The following is a 16301-nucleotide window of genomic DNA, read 5'->3' on the forward strand; positions in this document are numbered from 1 at the left end:
CGGGGAGCGCGCCCCCACCCCTTCGCCGTTGGGACGGAGCAGCCTCCCCTGCTTTGAAGAAAACATCCAACTGAAAGGTCACGCTCGATATTTTGCTGAGCATCTCCTGTATGTTCCTCCCGAGACTGTTTTTCTTTTCTTTCTTTCTTTTTCCTTTTTTCCCCCCACAGCAGTAATTACTTCAGTTTTCTTTCTCCTTTTTTCTTTGACAATGTACTCAGAAGGAAGAAGAGCTGCACCATTGTCCAGGCTGTCTCAGTTTTCCACCCACTCAGGCTGATGTCAGCCCCTCACCGCAGGACTTAACGCACTGCTGTCTGCCCTCCAAATTGCTAATTGCAATGCGTTTGGGTTTGGGGTTTTTTTGGTGGGTTTTTTTTTTAATGGAGAAGTCACTTAGAGCAGAAGTCTTGCCTCCACCTTTGGCAGTCCTTTTCCTCCCCGTGCTGAGCCGTGCTGAGCCGTGCTGAGCCGCGCTGGTGCCGGGAGAATGGGGTGTGCACACCAAGCTGCCAGCGTGGAAACAAGGGAGAGGTGGGGGAAGAAATGCCCTCCAAACTGTTTTACTCTGCCCACATGCAGACCACTGCCGTGCAGGAGGCTCTAGTCAAAGAGGTCCCTTTTCATCCTCCCTTGGCCCTTGCATGAGCCTGGCACTCCCAGCTGCCGTCTCACGCTGGAGTGGCGTTCGGCTGCAGCCATGTTTATGTTGAGATAACTCCCCAGGCGTCTGTCGCCAGAACTCAGAGGTGAGCTGTAAAGACCTTCGAAAGAAGCCTGCTTCAGGATTTTCAGTGCTGACTAAGGAAGGTCTGGGATTTAATTTCCTGGGGTTGCGTCTGTCGCCAGAGCTCAGAGGTGAGCTGTAAAGACCTTCGAAAGAAGCCTGCTTCAGGGTTTTCAGTGCTGACTAAGGAAGGTCTGGGATTTAATTTCCTGGGGTTTTTTGTTGTTGTTTGTTTTTACTTAAGGAGAAATATTTGGGATGTCTAGCTTGTCTCGGCTGGTTTTGCTGGAAGGCTCCCTGGGCTTTTCGGAGGATTTGTGTGTTGAACTCTCTCGCACTGTAAATAAAGCGTGTCAAATCCTTCTCAAAGATGCTGATTTTCCAAAGCATTCATTAAGAGGCTGACCTTTCTTCTCCAATAATTTATGAACTACTTCCAAACAGTTCACAAAACAGAAATGCAAAATGTCTGACTTATTTATGTGCTTCAGCAGGCCATAGGGGTGAGAAAAGCTATACATAGCTTTGTTTCAGTCACTGGATATGTCATTATTTCCCTTGTGAGGTTCACAACTGCAGCATATATAAGCCTGTCCATGGGATTAAAACCAGGAAGCCCAACAGGCTCATTTAGCCTCTGGAGCATTTTGGCTTCCCCGATGATGTCTGCTTCTCATTGATTTTCAACATGTCAGCTCAAAATCTCACCTGAATTTCTGAATTTAATACAAAACAAATACCCTCTCACATCAACACAGAGAAAATGGAATACAATGAACTTAATTAGCAATGGCAGGGTAATTCGGTGGAGTCTGGGGAAGGAATTTGTGAAGGAAAGCGATTGTTCACAGTTTTTTGCTAGGTGGTAGTTTCTCCAGAGGTGACTTGCAAGCCTGCCAGGCTGGCTTTTCTCTTCCAGGCACTACTAATACCCTATTGTTTCAACTTACTAAGAAAGGGAGCATGGAGTGAGAGCGGTATAGTCTGGGGTGCATGGAAGACCCAAACAACCAATGGTACCGGTGGGTGAACCGGTGAAGTTGCCTATCAGGAAGATTTCCATCTTCCATGGAAAAAGCAGCACAGCCACACCCCACCTTCTCCCCCAGGGAGTGGGCAGATTACTCAGAAACGAGTTCTCCGGCCAAAGCAGTAAGGATAGATCAACTCGTTTATGGTTCAGTAACATAAACTCAAAACCCCCCCACAACAGAGGACATACGCGATTTTCATCTGGTTCCTCCTTTGACAAGATAAAGCGCAGAGGCCACCCTACTGTGCTGCTCTCCCTCCCTGCAGATGATGCTCGGAGGCTGCCCTGATGGGGGCTTTACTGCCGTTCAAGCTTCTCATTCAAATTTGTGCTCGGCAAATTGCAGAAAGTAGCCTGGCTGTGTGATTTGCGTATTTAGGTCGTTAACCAAGCAGCTGAAAATGCATTCTTTTAACCAAGAGAGAAAAAACCCAACCCAACCCGAAGCAATCAAAAACCCAAGGCAGCAGAGTCTGACAGCACGTTACCTGTACGTTTTGGAGTAAGTCAGCATGGGTGGAAGGAAAACCACATATCCATAGCATTTGTGGTTTCATTTGCACAGACATTTCGTCGCCAGCTATTGCAGGAGGGGGTTGTGTGCAGGAATGCTTTGGTGAGAGGGAGTCAGCCTGAGGTGAGCAGTCACTTTGGCCAAAAAACCCTCTCCCTGTGACCCCACAGCACTGAGGGCGCAGAGGAGTTACTCACCACGTGTTTGCACCACAGAGTAAAGTCCCCCAATAAATCAGACGTGAACTCACGTTTCTCAAGCATCTGAGGTGAAATACTCTCTTTACCTTGGAAGACAACCAGACACTGAGGTCTCCAGCATATTTTGCTGTAGCTGCAATGTCTCAGGACACAGCCAGGTCAAAGGGTTGTAGACGGAGGGAATATTTTTCATTATATCCGCTAGCAGAGCTGGAAAATTTAGAGGAGGTTTTGGGCACTAAAGCCAATCTCCTAGTCAGTGAGAGCTTTGAGAGATGAGCCTTGACCATGGTTGTCACGGTGGGTTAGACATTACTCCCTTCTGCTGCTGTACCCTTTGTTCTGGAGCACTCACCTCTGCAGGGGGCAGGGTGGCCCATGGGGAGGCCAGCAACAGCAGCAACGGCGAGATTTGCCAGACTATCTGCCAAAATCTTCCTGTGCAATGGCTACACTGCAGCCCTCCCATGGGTTCACAGGTGCTGTCAGCTCTCGGGTAACGGGAGGTGTTTACCAGTAAATGGGAGCAGAATTAGGAGACCATGCAACAGCAGCAGAAGTCTGGTTCAATCTCTGCCCTGATAAGATCAGTTCTCTGATAAACCTTAAGGAAAGAGAAGATAAAAGCCTGGAAAATACAAAGTGGGGAAAAAGACTGGTATGATACAGTTCAACTGCATTACTTCTTGTTATAAGATAAGCATGAAAATCAGGCATAATTTTTTATATTTAAAAGTGCTCTGTAGATATACAGTATACAGCTTCTGGAGAGAAAACTTTTCTTGTACATGGGGTGGCTTTAAGACTGCGTGCTCTGGGTACAGAAACTGCGTAAAGTGCCTTTGCATGGGTGACTCTGTGCAGAGAGGTTACAGGAGCTCGGGTGGCTGCATATGCCCTGCACAGGCAGGGTTGAGCCAGGGAAAGGGACTCACTGAGCCTCTGGACAGTAGGGACGAAAACTTAAGCATGACAAGATTTAAGAAGCCAGTGGAGGGGAAGAAGAGGAGCTACATGAGCAAATGCCTGGGCAGGAAGGGCGATCCTGGCAGCTGCGTTTTGTTTCACAGGGCCAGTCTGCAAGTTAGCTCTTGCCAAGGGCACCCAGTGCCAGAGATAGGGAACAGCTCTTTGGTTACCAGCACCCAGGAGGATATTAAGGAAAAAGATAACTGAGCTGAAGTTCCTCCATTAGCTTCATTACTGCCAGTGGGGCACTGGCACCAACACCAACACCAGCCAGTGATGCTTACGGGGTTTAGCTGTGCCCACGTGAGCCAGGCACATCTGTACCTGGAGAATGGCTTTCATGGCATTTTGGACCTGGTGGGTGGGTGCTCTGGGAAAAAGTGTGGGTGTTGTTACTCTTGTTATAGCTAGCTTTTCGGCAGCATCTGCTCACATGGGATGGACTAAACTTCAGACCTGTCCTGGTAGGGAGAAAAAGCTCTTGGGGAAAGTCCCTGTAGCTAGCAACTCAGAGGCTGCCTGGGAAAGGCCTGAACTATCACCAATATGAGGCGGTGGAAAACGGCCCCAAGGGAGAATAGAAATTTATGCACAGACAGAAACCGCCCCTACCCACCCCAAGGGGAGTGCCCAGGGCCTGACTTCGGGGTGGGTTTGTAGGTGAGGGTACAGTGATGCTACCTGGGGTATCGTTGGGGTTAGCTGGGCTCATGCAGAGAGAACACAAAAAGAGGAAACACCAGCCACTTTTTTATTATTATTATGTGCTCCACAGCAAAGCACCAACTTTCCTTGCTCCAAAGAAGTTCAGTTTTTTTGTTTTTTTTTTCACTGGGTTCCCTTTGAATCTTCCTTCTGTCCAGTATCTTCCCCCTGAATGTCACTGCCTTTTGATCCACCACCAGTCCCTGGTACTGCCCCCCGTCCAAACTGGTGCAGCCTTTCTGACTCCAGCACTCACTCTGCCGCCACACCACCCCCCTTCAGCATCCAGCTCCCAGCAGCTTGCTCCTGCACAAGGGTGGTATTAATTCCTGATGTTGCACCCCTGGGGCAACTGCTCTGCAGGATGAATTTGGCAGCAGTGCTTTCCAAAGACTAGAGGCTTGCTTTCTGAACTGGGAGGGAAAGATGGCAAGCAATGAAAGGACAATCCGGTGTGCACAATGGAAGGTACCGATCTGTATGCTGTACATATGCGTATGTTAAAGTATTATGTGTTATGTGTAACATACGCGTGTGTTAAAGTATTTGAGATAGCATGAACGCACCTACACGTGTACGCAATGGAATTCCACTCTGCATTGGTGGCAACCAGAGTTGCATCTCCAGAGGAAACCCACAGTCTCGCGGCCCTCTTGCCCTCAAGGACTCAGATTCTCACCAGTCATGACTGCTTTGTGCCTATGCAAATGATCACTCAAAAGATGACGCTAAGTTCAGGAGGCAAGACTAGCCCTTGTGCAGAGCCCTGTGCAGTCCCAGTTTCTCTGGGCATTCTTTGCAATGCCTCCGCAGGTCCCTCTGTCACATCAAAGCTCACACAACAGGCCTGCCTGCAAGTGCAGCCTGTACCCGTGATGGAACCATTCCTGCCAGGACAGAGGCATGGCAGTGCAGACCAGACTGTAGGACACCATCTGGGAAGTGGAAAGCCTTCTCTTCAGAAATGCATGGGGTGGAGGTGCACGGGAGCTCTGGAAAATAGGAGGATGATGAATCGCAGCTGGCCTCATGTTAATTCCAACTGAATCAAGGCAAGAAAATAGCCCTGCAGACAGCGCAGTTTAGCCTCTGATGTAGAAGAAAGGCTCCAACTGGAAACCAAGAAACACAAAGAGACTGGTGATCTTTTAGAGGGCCATTTTGATATGCCTGCTAGATTGAAATCATGCTTACTGTTGACCTTTAACCATTTAAGGCATCTGGCTCTTACTATTCCTAGCATCTTAGAGACAACACCTCTCTGTCAAAACAATAAGCAGTTCCCCCCCATTTCTTTCCATTCACCGGGTCACTGGGCTCAGGATGCACCCCTGCCATCTGCTGAAGAGCAACAAAGCCTATTGTTCTTCTGCTGGGGAAAGAGCAAAGACTGCACCTTCACTGAGTGCTGGACTGCTGACATTAATAAAGTTGTCACTTTATCCTTGTTTGAGTGGATGCAGTGACACCACCATGCCGGGAGGACTGTGGGAACCAGCAGGCATAAACAAGTCCGCTGAGTCTTGCAAAATGCCAAAGCCTGTATTCAGAGCTTCCCCTTTTTGTCTAAAATCCACAGCTGAAAATAACTCTCCCTTCCAAAGGACGGTCCTGTTTGGATGCTTGATGTGCCCACGGTGCATGACAAGGGGGTTATATATTACCAGCATGCCAAGAACAGGATTTTATGGGGAGAGAGAGGGTGGCAAAACCTATTCCTGAGCAAGCTGGGACTATTAACACCTGTTACTGAGGTAACCATTATGCACACACGCAGCAGAGATGTCTGAAGTCATCAAGGTCTTCTGTAACACTTCCAAGCAATGTCCTTCCTGAGCCTGCGAACTTACTGGCTGCCACCGATACGCTGGCTGGCATTCAGTGCTCCCCTTGGACCCTGGTTGTACGTTTACTTTGCTTGCAGTCAGTTCTTGCTTGGCAACAAAACTCCTTGTGCTTTGAAGATATGCTTAGAGGCCAGCAGTAACGTGAGATTACCCTTGCTTGTCCTTTAAGAGTCAAAGCCATGGTCAAAAATCGTAAGATAGTTGCATGTCGATAGGGCAGGTAAACTGGAGGCTGCCAAGCTCCAGATCTGTTCCACTGGTGCACTTAGGACCATTGGATGGGAAGTGACCACCTGGGTTACCCCATCCAGTCCCCCACTCTTATAAGCAACCACATAAAAGCTTGTTCTGCCCAGCACGATCTGCAGAACATTTTCTTCCCGTGCCTCAATGTACCCTAGACCACAAAGCACTTACTGACCATACTGGAGCCAACTTAGATTGATAGGGTGAAAGATCAAAAGCCACAATCTCTGCTGCATTAGAGGGGGATGGCAAGTGAGCTCAAGGGCCTTGCCAACACCCCAGCAGCTTGGCAGGAGAAGGATGCTTGTGAGGGGAAAATACAAGCATAATCTGCAGAAGAAGAATCCTGGGAAACCTACTCTCAGGTTGCTCATTCTTTTAGGAAGTTCGTAGAAAGTGTGGGGAAGCTCAAACTGCACGTGCAATGAATGTGCAGCTGAGAAAGGTCTTGGGATCAGGTTGTGAATGGCAAGACCCACACCCATACATTTTGCACTCCCATTGCTTGCTCTTCTCTGGGCTGCAGGGTAGGATTCAGCTCACTTAACAGAGTACACATCCAGTCTGAGCTCATTGTCCTTTTCTCCCTGGGTACACAATGGAAAAAACTAGCCACCTCATGGGCACTCTCCATCTGACCCATCTTCACCATCTCCATCAGAAAGAGAAGTATTGCTCCCAGAATGGGCTGTGTCCATTAGCTAGGGAGCAAGCTCAGAAAAAGGTATTTAACGGTAAGTGTCTATGTCTGAGCACGAGTCTCATCTAAAGCATCTCCCTTGTGCTCAGGAAGAACTGAGTTTGCAAGACCTGCTGGAGGACTGGGCTGGAGCATGCTCACATTCTCATGTGAGCCCCTTGAATCTTCCTGTGAATTCCCTCTTTGTAGCATCCTGGGGCTCAGCTGAAAGGAGTGCCTAAGCAGTCTCATGTGGAGCCCGTGTGGTGGTAGAGAAATTTGTGATAGGAATGTGAAGATTGGTGTGAAAGGAGAATGAATGGGAATATTGGTATGTAAAACTCCAAAAAGGAGTAACTGGCAGGAGTGGGACAGGAGGGATGGCCGTTGTTGATGGCACCTGGGCTAGCAGGTGTTTGAGAAGTAAATCTAGGGGCACCTTCTCAGAATACCCAGATCAGGAGGCAAAGGACTTGGGAGGCAAAATCCTGATGACTCATGGAGAGGTCTGGCAGGATGGAGAAACGCAGCAGAAGCAGCTCCTGATGAGTAAAACATAGCATATCTGAACCTGGAGACTTGATGAAGACTGAGTAGCCAGTGTTCCAGTTCCTTTGTGCCAGCATGAGGAATCCTGGCCAGATCAGAAGGATACACACTTCCCAGTGCTTGCTTATGTGGGTATGACAGTTTAAAGGATTGATACTCATGTAGTTTCAAAATAAATCACTCTTCCTCTCCTATCAGGTCTCACGTTGAACTTTGCCACATTTTCATTCATGTTGCAGCCTTACTTCCTGAGGCAGAGGAACTAATCTGGACTTGGAGATGGCATTGGACACATTCTTCTGGTCTTGAAAGGGTGTCAAAGCAAACTGGTGGATTAGGACTTATAACCCCCCGTGCCGTTAGCTCTGTCAGAATCTAAGGATACCCTGCATTTTCCAAGTGAAAGACATTGGCTCAGTTTTGCTTGAGACTTGGCTTTCACTTGGCTGAAAGATCTGTGAACCTCCACAAACCTTCAATTTTGGCTCACTTGTGTTATAGGCTTATGATGAAGTACAAGAAATTCACTGCTCTGTTGATGTGCATAGTCACGTATGCCAGCGCAACATTTGCAAGCGAGAATCTCGAATGTTTGGGACGTTGTGGAAGTATCGTGCAGCCCCTTTGTCTGTGATTTCCAGACCTATGGAGAACCTGGTTCTGGGTTTCCAGTTTTTGCTTGAATCTCTTCCTTCTTTGGTCTGAAGCTGGCTCAACGTTTTCTGAGTGATGATCTGGACACAAACCCACTGTTTCCCAGGGCAGAGAAGAGAGGAGAATTGTAGGAAACTGGATTAAACCAACCACAGTCCTCTTCAAGGAAGCAAACAGCAGATTGGAAGAGGAGGGCGATGCAGCTGGGACCCTCTGTCCATGGAGAGTTTTGTTCAGGGAAGGATGGGGAACATTCTTTCGAAAAGAACTCTCGATCCTGTCCTGTCCACCACAGGACATCTCCAACTGTCTCCTGGGTTTGCAGTCAATGCCAGGGTACAGGAATTTATTTCTCCCTGGGGGTGCGCTTAACTAGCACGTCCTTCACCAGAAGCTCTCTTTCTCGAAGTCCTGCTAAAGGGCAGGCATCCTGCAAAGGTTTCAGATGCTCTTGACTTTTTGGCAGATTTCTAGGGCCATGCTGCAATAAACAAGCCAGTGTAATGTATCTCAGTACGTACTCTGTGCCTGAAGTTTCGGTTTCAGCGGTCTGTTAAAATCCTGCCATGTTCAGCTCCACACCATTATCATTATCGGTGTCACCATATTTTAAACAGTATTCTCCATATGGGGTTATGTACGACCTCCAAGTTTCTGAGTATCCCCCAAGCATTTAACAATTTTCTAACACGCATACACTTCAGAAATGGAGAAAGGTGGCCCAGAGTGACCAAAACTAGACCAGCTGAACCAATTAGGCATTCAGATCGATACAAGCTTTTTGTGCAAAGGCCAGAGGTAAAGATTTTTTTCAAAAATACATGATTCAAAACAGTGGGAGTATTTTACATCATTTATTCTTTCTTGTTCACCTCACCTGTCACATGGTGCAAGGATCAAAGGTTTTTGTCACACCTGGAATCAGGCTTAAAAGGAGATGAATCTTAGTTCTGTAAAGCCAGAAAACTTGAGGGCTGTTTGTTCAGGGCTTTATTCACCCAACTGCTGCCAAGATCCAGAAGGAGGTAGCTGGGCTCTTCGGCCCCCTTGTAGATGTGGTGAGCCTTCATGCCTCCCACAGAGGCCAGAGAGACCTCTCGAGATGTTGCCTTAATTCCCTCAAATGTCTTTGGCAGACATGGGTCAAACGACTTAAAACAAGGCGCCTCCAAGGAAATGCAGGCTGCCATCCCTGCGGGGCCGCGTTTGAAGTGGTGGGCAGCCTGAATGTGGCAAAAAGCCAACAGATAAGTGGGAAAGATAAATGTGTGTTAGACTGTTTGGTTTAGAGGAGACCAGAGGCACAATCTGGGCTTAGATGTGTTTGTACACACATGGGAAGAATTTATATCACTGTTAAAATAGGAATGGCTGCTATGTCAAGACATTATCACATTGGCTCTGGAGAAGGGAGGCTGTGTACTGTAATAGGCTTGGGAGGTTTATTCCATCGCTTGCAGATGAGGGACTATTGACACAAACCTAGAATTGGTACCTCTTTTAGAAAATTGCTATTACGAGAAGACTCATTAGAGATAATAGTCTCATTTCCTCTCTGGCAGCAAGTCTGTCAACTAAAATAAACAGTAGGATGCTTTTCACTGATAGGAAAAGGTATATTCCTGTGTTGTAATCTAAAGGGATAAGATACATTCATTTTTCGAAGCAGTGCAGGTCATTTGTCTGCATTATGGCTTTAGCATAAGCAAGTTTTCATTCAGTGTGTTTCTACAGTGCAGCCTTAGGTCTCGATAGGAGTCTTCCGGTGGACAGGCTGAAGCTTTCATTTCAGTTTTGAGCCATGCTCTTCAAAGATCCCCAAGTTTCAGGTCTAGTTACTAACCCTGGAGTCCTTTAGCCTTACCAAAGGGTTGACACGTAAAGGTTAAGTATGCCCCAGTGAGAATCACATGAGCCTGGGCAAGGTTTAAGAAAACTCTCTGGTTCTTAGGAAAGCAGTATTACCTTGGGTCAAGCCAGGCAAAAGGTCCGTAACTGTTTCTGACTGAGACAAAGTGAAATGCGAGGGACGCGTGCCAAGTCACAATGCCCATTGCCTGTGTTTTGCACAGCTTTGGTCGTTCCAGTTCATCTTAAAATGAGGATGTTTACTTCTCAGGGGTGTAACTCAGCTTTGCCAATGGGATTTTGGAGAGACTTAAGAGGACTGAGATTTCTCCCTTGGCCAGCAATTCCTTCTGCCTAGCTTTGGCCCCTGACAACACTTTTCTTGTCCCAGTTAGAGCATCGCCTTGCCCTCAGGGAAGAGATATTTTCATTCCTTTCCTCACGCTGTGGTGCCTTGAGAGCACATGTAACGAGATAACATTGTGTTCGCATTAAAAAAATGCCCCTAATTCCTGGCTTTTCGAATCTGTGACAACTCACCAGCAAATGTCTGCTTTTCGGAAAAGAAAAACAGCACTGACCTTGGCTCGGGAGCATGAGCACAGCTCCTGTCGCCAGTCACTGAAAGTTGGGAGCAGCTAGTGCTCCTTGAACCACCCATGCAGGAAGGACCAGTGTTCCCAGCAACCCCCCACCAGCTGTTTCTGCCCATGGCCATCCAGGCTTGGCATTGGTGAGGTCTGCCAGCGTGCCCACAGGTGGCTGCCTGATGAATACCCCCTCCTTCTTGCTTGGGAAGGGCTGCAGTACAAGGCCACGGGTGAGTGCTGAGCAAACTACGTCGCTGTCGTTTCATGTTTAACACGGGTCACTTCATCCAGGTGTTTGCGGGCACAAATATCACGTGGGAGAGCCAGAGATTCCTATGACTCAAGGTCATGGACAAGGTCAGCTCAGTTAAGGTCAGTGAGTTTGAGCGTGCTCAAAGCAGGGCTTGTCTTTTGTCTGAAGAAGGGCAAAAAACTGCAGCGAGACATTTTTCAGGGTAGCGAGGCAGCCCCTGCTTGCCCTGCTCTGTTGCTCCTGTTGAACTGTGTGACCAGGGAAAAATACTTCCAGTTTAAAAACACCTGTGCACAGAAATATTCAGGCTTCTTATCCCCCACCGAAATCTAAGCAGGCAAAATATATTGCATTTGGGTTTTCCCGAGTGAAATGTGGGAACCTCGCCCCACCCTAAGCACACGTATGATTGCAAGTGGAGGTTGCAGTCAAAACCCACCTCCCAGGATAAAGCCAAGGATGGGCTACCCTCTGCTGTGGGCATTTGCCACGTGGCTCTGGAGTTGCTCTGCAGCCTGGGTGCCAACACACTGCTGGAGCAGAGCCAGTCCCAAGACTCTGGCAGATCTTCTGCCTACTCTTTGCTAAGGCAAACCTTTCAAGGTGACATGGTGAAGAAGTTTTGCCCGAGTAGAGGTAAAAGTCTCAGGATCTGGCTTCCTTGAGAAAAAAGAGATATTCCTTTTAATTGTGTTCCTACCCAGGATCCTCTTAGTCTTTTAAAAAAGGTATCTGAAACAAATGAGGGTTCCTGCTTTGCTTCAAGCAGCTGACACATCTCCTCCTCTCTCTTCCTCCCAAGGGAACTGAGCTGGCCCTCCTGCAGTGAGCTGGGCTGTGGCCTCCTTTCCAGCCACGCTTTTAACTGGGGCCACAACTTGCTGGAAGCCTTTGTAAGGATTCCCATGAAAAATAAATCAAAACAACAGAATCAGACTGAAAATTAATTGCTTTTCCGTCTGTTGAAAGTAAAAAAAAACCCCAACCCAGCACCCATTTTCATTAATCAGTCTGTTTTCTATCTGCTTTTGACCCTCACCTGTTTTATTCAAAAATAAAATGCAAGTGTTTTGATTATCTATTGTTGAGAAACTATTAATTCAAGGAAATGTTTGCAGTGGAAGGAAATTTAAGTCAAGTAAGATTTAATCTTGAAGTAATGCTGGGAGCAGTGGGAACATCTGTAGGACTGGCAGTGCGGGACACAATGGCCATGACACCCTCCCCTGCCTCTGGGGTGAATTTCACCCCAGTCCAGCATGCTCTGGGAGGCGGCAAGAGGGGAAGAAGTTGTCTGTGAAATACTCAGTTATCCCTGCTTGGCATCAAGTCAGAAATCCCATGGAAAAGTCCCTTTCTAGCGATTTGGGGTCATTGCTCTGGTCCAAAAGAGAAGAGGGAGGTGAGAGTGAGAGTCCCCCTACTCCACAGTTTTATCCAGGGTGGGAGAATTTTCTGATTTGCAAAAGGGTTTTAACATGAGCTGTGCTTCCCCACTGGGTGTCTGAAAGCAGCTGATGCCTCTGATTTTCTCTTCTAATGTCTGATATACGCTGCTCGCAGGTCCAGACAGCAAACGGTGGAGTGCAAGGAAGGATCGGTCTGGGGTTTTGATCCACCTCATCAGTATTATAATGACAGAGGTCGTTGGGTTAATCAGGCCTGAGTCGGATGCCACCACCATTGTCAGTAGTTAGGGATATTCATATCCACATAACAGGACCATCTTCAAAACTCGTGTCCATATCCTGAGATAGATTGCTCCAGCACAAAACACGGAATCCTGGCTCTGCAGTGCTTGGGGTGACAAAAGCAGTCAGGATTTGTCCTCAAATTCTTTCTCAACTGAAAGCCCAGCATAGATGGAATTAAATAACAGTAATATTAAAGGTAACAATAATAAGAATAATGATAATAATAGTAATAGTTATAGCAATGATATAAGTAATTACGTAAATGGCAACAGCAACAAAAAAAATAATAATTGTAGAGTTGAGGAGGAAAATCTCTCTCTTCAACCTAAGAAATGCAGTTTCTGCCTAGAGCAATCTGAAACCTTGCTTATGGAAAACTTCTGCAAGGTATTTGTTAGTTTAAGTGCTCCAATGCCAACAGGTACTGAGTGAGAAGAGCAAGCAGGTGAGCCAGGCAGAGCAGAAGCTGATGTGACAGCAGAGATTGAATGGGTTTTAATTTACCTAGACGGCCCTGACATTCCTGTCTGCCCAAAGGATGTTGTTCCCGACGTCTTCAAAACTCGTGTCCATATCCTGAGATAGATTGCTCCAGCACAAAACACGGAATCCTGGCTCTGCAGTGCTTGGGGTGACAAAAGCAGTCAGGATTTGTCCTCAAATTCTTTCTCAACTGAAAGCCCAGCATAGATGGAATTAAATAACAGTAATATTAAAGGTAACAATAATAAGAATAATGATAATAATAGTAATAGTTATAGCAATGATATAAGTAATTACATAAATGGCAACAGCAACAAAAAAAATAATAATCGTAGAGTTGAGGAGGAAAATCTCTCTCTTCAACCTAAGAAATGCAGTTTCTGCCTAGAGCAATCTGAAACCTTGCTTATGGAAAACTTCTGCAAGGTATTTGTTAGTTTAAGTGCTCCAATGCCAACAGGTACTGAGTGAGAAGAGCAAGCAGGTGAGCCAGGCAGAGCAGAAGCTGATGTGACAGCAGAGATTGAATGGGTTTTAATTTACCTAGACGGCCCTGACATTCCTGTCTGCCCAAAGGATGTTGTTACCGACGGGTTGGGCGGCATGCTGCAGCAGGTCCTGAACCTGGGCGCTCAGCCCAGGGAAGCAACACATGTCCCTCCCCTGGGAGAAACTCCATGTCCACCCCAGAATGCAGGTCACGGATCTGTGGGACCAAACAGACCAGCGGGCTGAAGAGCTGTGGGGAAATGAGTGGGGAGGCAAAGAGGGACCAGGTGCTCCCAAGCTGGAGGAATCTGAGGAGCAGCGCTGTGCTGAGGTTACCCATGAGGGCTGAGCCTAGTTCAACCTCATCACACTGACCAGCAGAGCAGAGCAGGACCTGCTGCTGGTCTCACCACTTTCACATGCTAGAAACTTCTGCAAGACCTATTTGCTACTGGTTAGGGTTTTAACAAGGTAAGGAGTGGTGTCTGTGGGGGCCAGGAAAAACACAGGTCTACAGGACTGTGGGCGTCAAAACTCCCAGCAGTAGCTTTCCCTGCTTTTCCGTCACCAGCTTTATTTATCTGCATTCTCTGCTCAGCACCAAAGCAAGAGGCCACAAGGTCTCTTTCACTCTGCATTCCCCCTGGACACATCTCCGCTCCTGAGCACAGTCCTGGAGGAGATGTTCAGGCAGAGTTGAGGCAAAGGTGCCCTCTGTTCACAGGCTCTCACAAAAAGAGAATGCCATGGCCTTCCTACTAGCCCATTTTACTTGCTCAGGTTCCCTCCTTCCCCCCTCTCCCAGCGTTAATTAGCATTGCGTGCAAACATGCAAAGGTACTCCAAACAAATTCTTGTGCAATCCACAAATCTGTACCTGGGCTGATTGCTCCAGTTGCCGTGTGAGCATCGCACCTGCTTTAAGTGCTGATGCTGCCAAATTAGATGGAAAAACATGCAAATGCTGTGTAGCTATCTGGCAAATTAGCATGCTTCCTGCACAAAGGTGAAGACTACGTGCAGGGAGAGAAGTACTGATGTTGTTTGGCTAATTATCGAAGCAAGGAAATTAGGAGAAAGATAACTAAAAAAAATGCATAAGTAGCAATCCAACTGTACGGTCTAACTGCCGTAAGAACGGTGCAAAGAGCAGCTCTTCTGTACGGCCACTGGTATCAGTGAGGAGGCTGCTGACGTCTAGCTGGCTAATGAGACTATTTTAGTTTTCTGCTTTAGTAAACAGAAGGGAAGCTTTGGCTGTTCCTGGTGGAAAGGAAGGTGTGAGACTCCAGTGATATGCACAGAAATGATGTTAAGAGAAAGACAGCAGCATCCGGAATGCTGACAGCAGGATACGACACAGCTAGCTTGCCTGAGCGACCACAAACTTTAGCCCTTTGAGAGCGTATCCTAAACATTTAAAGATGGGAATAAATCATAGGTAAACGTAGAAATAAATCTGTCTCGTAAAGTGTACATAGGAGGAGGCTGTGCAGGCAGCCTTCACCCTACCTACCCTGGGTGTTTGGCTTTGCAAGCTAAACATTTTTTTCATTGTTATTTGATTGAAAATTCCCAAGGTTCCCGTTGCTCTTCTTTTTCTTTCCTTCATTAAGGTGAAGTTACAGTTTGTTAGAAGGAATGGGGAGGGGTGGGGGGGTGGAAATAAACAGCAACTTTTGAGCAGTTGCTGTCTCAGCAAAACCCAACAGATGCCACAGCTGTCTGCTGCAGTGCCCAAGATCTTCCGTCCCTCTTTTCCGGATGAATGGCACACCAGTCCCCATTGGCTTTTCAAGTGCCTCATCCCTCTGGGACCAGCAGCCTCCAGCTCTCTGTCTCTAGGGCCATCTCTGCTGTCCCCAGTGGCATCATGTGCCCCTTAAATGCATGGGAACATCTTCTCCCCACATGCTGCATCTTCAGACAGGTTCTCATCTGAAAGCTTGGATACCCTTCTTCTCAGAAAGGTTCTTCGCAGCTGGTTACCTTCAAAGCATCTGATTTCTTTCCGTAAATAAATGCAGTCGTTAAGTTCTGATCGAAGCTGAGTGTTGGAAGATCTTAGCAGTTTCCTCTGCTAGCTTTTGGGGGTGTCCCAGGTGGGCTGGGTTAGGGTTTAGGGTTAGGATTAGTGTTTAGGGTTAGGGTTAGGATTAGTGTTTAGTGTTAGGGTTAGGATTAGGGTTAGGGTTAAGGTTTGGATTTAGGGTTAGGGTTAGGTTTAGCAGCCCAGGTGCGCTGCTGCCTGGGCAGTGGCCACGCTGCCTTGCCCTGTGCCCTCCCTGTAGCTCCTGCTGCACCCCTCCTGCTGAGACCACCAGAACTGGGAGTGCGAGTGTGCAGGAAGTAACGACGTTGTTCCTTGAGGGAGTGCTCCCTGAGATTACACTGGCCGTGAGAACTACCTGTGCCTAAAGCCCAGGGTCAAGCATATGGACCTCCTTCTCCCTTCAAGTGAATTTTGTCCCATCTGGAAGTGCAGAGCGTGAGCTAAAATAGCTGCCCAGTATACTTATTTAGAAATGACTACCCCTCTACTCCCTTTGTTCAGGATGAAACGGTCAGCTTTCAGCCCTGAGTAACACTGCAGCCAGCTGTCTGAAAAGGCTTCCCTTTCTTTGGGACAGCCTCAATTTCCATGCCTGCTTGCTGGAGCCTTAAAAGCTTGTTTTCAGTTGTTTTTGCTGGCAAAATGCAATTAGCACTTTGCGTGTGTTATGATCAGGTGCTTATTTAACTCAGGTGACAATTTACCCTCCTAAATAGAAGCTAATAGTTCTCTTCAAGATGAAAAAAAAAGGGGGGATGGGTTTGGGGG

This window comes from Buceros rhinoceros, unplaced genomic scaffold (assembly GCF_000710305.1).
Source record: "Buceros rhinoceros silvestris isolate BGI_N320 unplaced genomic scaffold, ASM71030v1 scaffold35187, whole genome shotgun sequence".
Classification (NCBI taxonomy): domain Eukaryota; kingdom Metazoa; phylum Chordata; class Aves; order Bucerotiformes; family Bucerotidae; genus Buceros; species Buceros rhinoceros.